Source organism: Hylobates moloch, unplaced genomic scaffold (genome assembly GCF_009828535.3).
Source record: "Hylobates moloch isolate HMO894 unplaced genomic scaffold, HMol_V3 SCAFFOLD_2, whole genome shotgun sequence".
Lineage (NCBI taxonomy): Eukaryota > Metazoa > Chordata > Mammalia > Primates > Hylobatidae > Hylobates > Hylobates moloch.
In genome coordinates this window covers 44,461,932-44,468,874 of record NW_026652277.1, presented here as the reverse complement: position 1 = coordinate 44,468,874, position 6,943 = coordinate 44,461,932, and the positions used below count along the sequence as shown (strand labels likewise).

General features: G+C 37.3%; 1 protein-coding gene across 1 annotated transcript in view; it reads right to left on the bottom strand.

Annotated features, from left to right (window-relative positions):
• ABCG2 (ATP binding cassette subfamily G member 2 (Junior blood group)) overlaps positions 1–6,043 on the bottom strand; it is a 98,433-nt gene extending 92,390 nt beyond the window's left edge. The window contains exon 1 of the mRNA XM_058433019.1: positions 6,014–6,043. The gene's annotated coding sequence lies outside the window, so the exon portion shown is untranslated. The remainder of the gene's footprint in view (positions 1–6,013) is intronic.
• Positions 6,044–6,943: the final 900 nt, after the last annotated feature.

Sequence of the window (6,943 nt, the reverse complement as noted above, 5' to 3'; positions counted from 1 at the left end):
AAAAAAAAAAAAAAAAAAAAAAAAAGAATGGCCGGGCGCAGTGGTTCACGCCTGTAATCCCAGCACTTTGGGAGGCCGAGATGGGCAGATCACGAGGTCAGGAGATAGAGACCATTCTGGCTAACACGGTGAAACCCCATCTCTACTAAAAATACAAAAAAAAATAGGTGGCATGGTTGCAGGCGCCTGTAGTTCCAGTTACTCGGGAGGCTGAGGAAGGAGAATGGTGTAAACCCGGGAGGCGGAGCCTGTAGTGAGCCGAGATTGCGCCACTGCACTCCAGCCTGGGCGACAGAGCGAGACTCCATCTCAAACAAACAAAAAAAGAAGAATATTACCCTTGTGGATATTTAATAATTAAACTCCCAAAGATAAAGGATCCTAAAAGCAGCAAGAGAAAGGAAATAAGTAACATATAATGGAGCTCTAATATTCCTGGCAGCAGACTTTTCAGTGGAAATCTACAGGCCAGGAGAGAGTGACATGACATTTTAAAGTGCTAAAGAAAAAAAACTTGGATCCTAGGATGGTATGTCTGGAGAAAATACCCTTCAAACATGGAAAAATAAAGACTTCCCCAGATAAACAAAAGCTGAGGAATTTTATCAACACCAGGCCTATCCTACAAGAAAAGATAAAGGGAGTATTGCAATCTGAAAGAAAAAAAGATTGGCCAGGTGCAGTGGCTCATGCCTATAATCCCAGCACATGGGAGGCCAAGGTAGGAGAATTGTGTGGGCCCAGGAGTTCAAGACCAGCCTGGAAAATATGAGACCTTGCCTCTACAAAAAAAATTTTAAAATTTTAAAATTTTAAAATTTTTTTATGGAAATGGTGGTGTGCACCTGTAGTAGCAGCCAGTTACTCAGGAGGCTGAGGTGGGGGGCTCACTTTAGCCCAGAAGGTATAGGTTGCAGTGAGCCGAGATCATGCCACTGCACCCTAACCGAGCTAACAGAGTGAGACCCTGTCTCAAAATAAAAAGTATAATAAATAAGGAAAAAAAGAAAAGAATGTTAATGAGCAATAAGGAATCACCTGAAGGTACAAAACTTACTAGTAGTAATAAGTACACAGAAAACCATAGAATATTATAACACCATAATTGCAAAGTGTAAACTACTCATATTTTGAGTAGAATGACTAAAAGATAAAACAATGAAAATAACTACAACAACTTTTCAAGACATAAAAAGTGCAATAAGATATAAATAGAAAAAAACAAAAAGCTAAAAAGCGAAGGGATAAAGTTAAGTGTAGCATTTTTATTAGTTTTCTCTTTGCTTGTTAGTTTGTTTATGCAATCAGTGTTGTCATCAGTTTAAAAGAATGGGCTGTAAGATATTATTTGAAGCTGGGCATGGTGACTCATGTATGTAATTCCAGCACTTTGGGAGGCTGAGGCAGAAGGATTGCTTGAGCCCAGGAGTTCAAGATCAGCCTAAGCAACAGAGGGAGATCCCATACCTACAAAAAATAAAAGAAATAGCCTGATGTGCTGGTGCACATCTGTGCTCCCAGCTAATCAGAAGGCTGAGGTAAGAGGTTGGGGTTGCAGGTAGCTGTGATTACACCACTGCACTACAGCCTGGGTGACAGAGTGAGACCCTGTGTCAAAATGTATATATTATTTGCAAGCCTCATAGTAACCGCAAATCAAAAAAGATACAACAGATACACAAAAACTAAAAAGAAATTAAAACATACTGCCAGAGAAAATCACTTTCACTAAAAGAAAGGAAGGAAGATAAGAAAAAAACAACAACCACCATAAAACAAATAACAAAATGGCAGGACTAAGTCCTTACTTATCAATAATAACATTGAATGTAAATGGACCAAATTCTCCAATAAAAAGATATAGAGTCGTCAAATGGATTAAAAAAACAAAACTCAATGATCTGTTGACTGCAAGAAACACTTCACCTATAAAGACAAACATAAACTGAAAATAAAGAAATGGAAAAGACACTCCATACCAATAGAAACCTAAAAAGAGAAGATATAGCTATATATATGTAAGACCAAAAATTCGAAAAGACCATTATATAATGATAAAGGGGTCAATTCAGCAAGAAGATATAACAATTGTAAACATGTATGTACCCAACACTGCAGCACCCAAATATATAAAACAGATATTATTAAAGCTAAAGAGAGAAATACACTCCAATATGATAATAGCTGGAGACTTCAACACCCCACTCTCAGCATTGGACAGATCTTCCAGACAGAAATCAACAAAGAAAAATTGAACTTAATCTGCATAATAAGCCAAATGAAACTAATAGATATTTACAGAACATTTATCCAACAGCTACAGAATACACATTCTTCTCCTCAGCCATGGATCTTTCTCAAGGATAAACCATATGTTAGGCCACAAAGCAAGTCTTTAAAAATTCAAAAAAAAAATCACAATTACCTCAAGTATCTTCTCTGACCACAATGGAATAAAACTAGAAATCAACAACAAGAGGAATTTTGGAAACTGTACAAATACATGGAAATTAAACAACATGCTCCTGAATGACTAGTGGGTCAATGAAGAAACTAATAAGAAAATTAAAAATTTTCTTGAAACAAATGATAATGGAAATACAGCATAGCAAAACCTATGGGATACAGCAAAAGGAGTACTAAGAGGGAAGTTTATATATGCACCTACACAAAAAGGTAGAAAAACAGCCAGGTGTGGTGGCTCACGCCTGTAATCCTAGCACTTTGGGAGGCCGAAGCAGGCAGATCATGAGGTCAGGAGATTGAGATCATCCTGGCTAACATAGTGAAACCCCGTCTCTACTAAAAATACAAAAAATTAGCTGGGCATGGCAGCGGGCACCTGTAGTCCCAGCTACTCAAGAGGCTGAGGTAGGAGAATCACTTGAACCCAGGAGGCGGAGGTTGCAGTGCTCCAAGATCGCACCACTGCACTCCAGCCTGGGCGACAGAGTGAGACTCCGTCTCAAAAAAAAAAAAAAAAAAAGGTAGAAAAACTTCAAATAAACACCAAACTATGCATCTTAAAGAACTAGGAGAGGAAGGGCAAACCAAACCCAAAACTGGTAGAAGAAAATAAATTAGGAAGATCAGAGCGAAATAAATGAAACTGAAACAAAGAAAACAATGGACAAAATCAATGAAACTGAAAGTTGGTTTTTGAAAAGTTAAACAAAATTGACAAACCTTTATAATGAAGAAAAAAAAAGAAACAAATAAATAAAATCAGAGATGAGAAAGGAGACACAACAACTGATACTGCAGAAATTCAAAAGATCGTTAGAGTCACTATAAGCAACCATATGAGAATAAATTGGAGAACCTAGAAGAAATAAATTCCTGGATACACACACCAACTAAGAATGAACCATAATGAAATCCAAAATGTGAACAGAATAATAACAAGTAACAAGACTGAAGCCACAATAAAAAGTCTCCTAGCAAAGAAAAGCTCAGAACCCAATGACTTCACTGCTGAATTCTAGCAAACATTTAAGGGAAAAATGCCAATTCTACCAAAACTAGTCCAAAAAATAGAGGAAAGGGGAATAATTCCAAACTCATCCTATGAGGCCAGTGTTACCTTGATGCCGAAACCAGACAAAGACACATCAAAAAAAAAAAAAAAAAAAAAAAAACTACAAGCCAATATCCTTGATGAATATTGATGAAAAAATCCTTAACAAAATACTAGCAAATCAAATTCAACAATACATTGAAAACATCATTTATCATGACCAAATAGGGTTTATCCCAGTGATGCAAAGATGGTTCAACATATACAAATCCATCAATGTCATACATCAATATCAACAGAATGAAGGACAAAGACATGATTATTACAACTGACGCTGAAAAAGCATTTGCTAACATTCAACATCCCTTCATGATAAAAAACCTCCAAAAAACTGGGTATAGAAAGAATATTCCTCAACATAATAAAAGCCATATACAACAGACCCACAGCTAGTATCATACTGAGTGGGGAGAAATTGGAAGCCTTTTCTGTAAGATCTAGAACAAAACAAGGATGCCCACTTTCACCACTGTTATTCAACATGGTACTGGAAGTCGTATTTAGAGCAATCAGATAAGAGAAAAAAATAAAAGGCATCCAAAATGAAAAGGAGGAAGTCAAATTATCTTTGTTGGCAGATGATATGATCTCACATTTGGAAAAACTAAAGACTCCAGCAAAAAACTATTAGAACTGACAAATTCAGTAAAGTTGCAGGATATAAAATCAACATACAAAAAATCAGTAGCATTTCTATATGTCAGTAGCAAACAATCTAAAAAATCAAGAAAGTAATCCCATTTACAATAGCAACAAATAAAATAAAACACCTAGGAATTAACTTAATCAAAGGAGTAAAATATCTTTACAATGAAAGTGATAAAATAGCAATGAAAGAAATTGAAGAGGACACCAAAAATGGAAAGATATTCCATGTTCATAGATTGGAAGAATCATTGTTGTTAAAATGTCACATTAGCCAAAGAAATCTACAGATTCAATGCAATCCCCATCAAAATACCAATGGCATTCATCATAAGAATAGAAAAACAAATTCTAAACTTTATATGGAACCTCAAAATACCTGCAATAGGCAAAGCCATCCTCAGCAAAAAGAATAAAACTAGAAAAAACACATTACCTGACATCAAATTATAGTACAAAGCTATAATAACCACAATGGCAAGGTACTGACATAAAAACACATAGACCAATGGAACAGAATAGAGAAACCAGAAACAATTCCATACATCCACAGTGAATTCATTTTTGACAAAGGTCCCAAGAACATACACTGAGAAAAGAATATTTCTTCAATAAATGATGCTGGGAAAACTGGGTATCTATATTCAGAAGAATGAATCTAGACCCCTATCTTTTACCATATACAAATATCAAATCAAAATGGATTAAAAATTTAAATATAAGACCTCATGGATGGGAGTGGTGGCTCACACCTGTAATCCCTACACTTTGGGAGGTCAAGGCAGGCGGATCACCTGAGGTCAGGAGTTTGATACTAGCCTGGCCAACATGATGAAACCCTATCTCTGCTAAAAATACAAAACATTAGCTGGGTGTGGTTGTGGGCACCTGTAATCCCAGCTACTCGCGAGGCTGAGGGAGGAGAATTGCTTGAACTCAGGAGGCAGAGGTTGCAGTGAGCTGAGATCGTGCACTGCACTCCAGCCTGGGAAACAAGAGTGAAACTGTCAAAACAGAACAAAACTCAAACTATGAATCTACTAATAGAACACATTGAGGAAGATCTCCAGGATATTGAACTGGACAATAGTTTTTTTTTTGAGTAATACCCCATGAGCACAGGCAACTAAAGCAAAAATGGATAAATGGGATCACATCAAGTTAAAAACTTCTGCACAGCTAAGAAAATAATCAACAAAGTGAGGAGACAAACCACAGAACCATGTTAATGGGAGAAAATATTTGTAAACTACCCATCTGACAAGGGATTAATAACCAGAATGTATAAGGAACTGAAAAAAACTCTATAAAAAACTAATAATCCAATTTACAAATGGCTAAAATATCTGAACAGACATTTCTCAAAAGAAGACACACGAATGGCAAACAAGTAAATGAAAAGGTACTCATTATCATTAATCAGAGAAATGCAAATCAAAACTATCATGAGATATCATCTCATCCCAGTTAAAACAGTCTTTATCCAAAAGACAGGTAATAACAAATGCTGTCAAGAATGTGGAGGGAGAAAAGGGAACCCTTGTGCACTGTTGGTGGGAATATATATTAGTCCAACCACTATGGAGAATAGTTTGGAGGTTTCTCAAAAAACTAAAAATAGAACTTACATATGATCCAGGAATCCCACTGCTTGGTATATACCCCCAAAAAAGGAAATCAGTATGACCCAGAGATATCTGCACTCCCATGTTTATATTACAGTACTATTCAGAATAACCAAGATTTAGAAACCATCAGCAGATGAATGGATAAAGAAAATGTGGTACTTACACACAACAGAATACTTTTCAGCCACAAAAAAGTTAGATCCTGGCATCTGCAACAATATAAATGGAATTGAAGGTCATTATGTCAAGTGAAATAAGCCAGGCACAGAAAGACAAACTTCCCATGTTCTCACTTGTTTGCATGAGCTAAAAAATCAAAACAAGTGAACTCATGGAGATAGAGTAGAATGGTGGTTAGAGGCCAGGCGCAGTGGCTTATGCCTGTAACCCCAACACTTTGGGAGGTTGATGTGGGAGAATCTCTTGAGTCTGTTTGAGACCAGCCTGGGCAACATAGTGAGACCCCATCTCTATTACATTTTTTAAAATGGTGGTTATAAGCACTGTTGGTGGCTCTTGCCTGTAATGCCAGCAATTTGGGAAGCTGAGGCAGGCACATCACTTGAGGTCAGGAGTTTGAGACAAGCCTGGCTAACATGGTGAAATCCTGTCTCTACTAAAAATACAAAAATTTAGCTGGGCATGGTGGGGGGTGCCTGTAATCCCAGCTCCTTGGGATGCTGAGACAGGGAGAATTGCTTGAACCCAGGAGGCAGAGGTTGCAATGAACTGAGACTGCGCCACTGCACTCCAGCCTGGGAGACAGAGCGAGATTCTGTCTCAAAAAAATAAAAGGTGGTTACCAGAGACTGGGAAGGTAGTGTGGCAGGGGAGAAGTGGGGCTGGTTAATGGGTACAAAAATATAGTTAGATGGAATGAATAAGATCTAGTATTTGATAGCACAACTGGGTGATTACAGGCAACAGTAATTTATTGTACATTTTAAAATAACTAAAAAAATATAATTGGGTTGTCTGTGACACAAAGAAAGGATAAATGTTGACCAGGCGCGCTGGCTCATGCCTGTAATCCCAGCACTTTGGGAGGCCGAGGTGGGCGGATCTCTTGAGGTCAGGAGTTCAAGACTAGCCT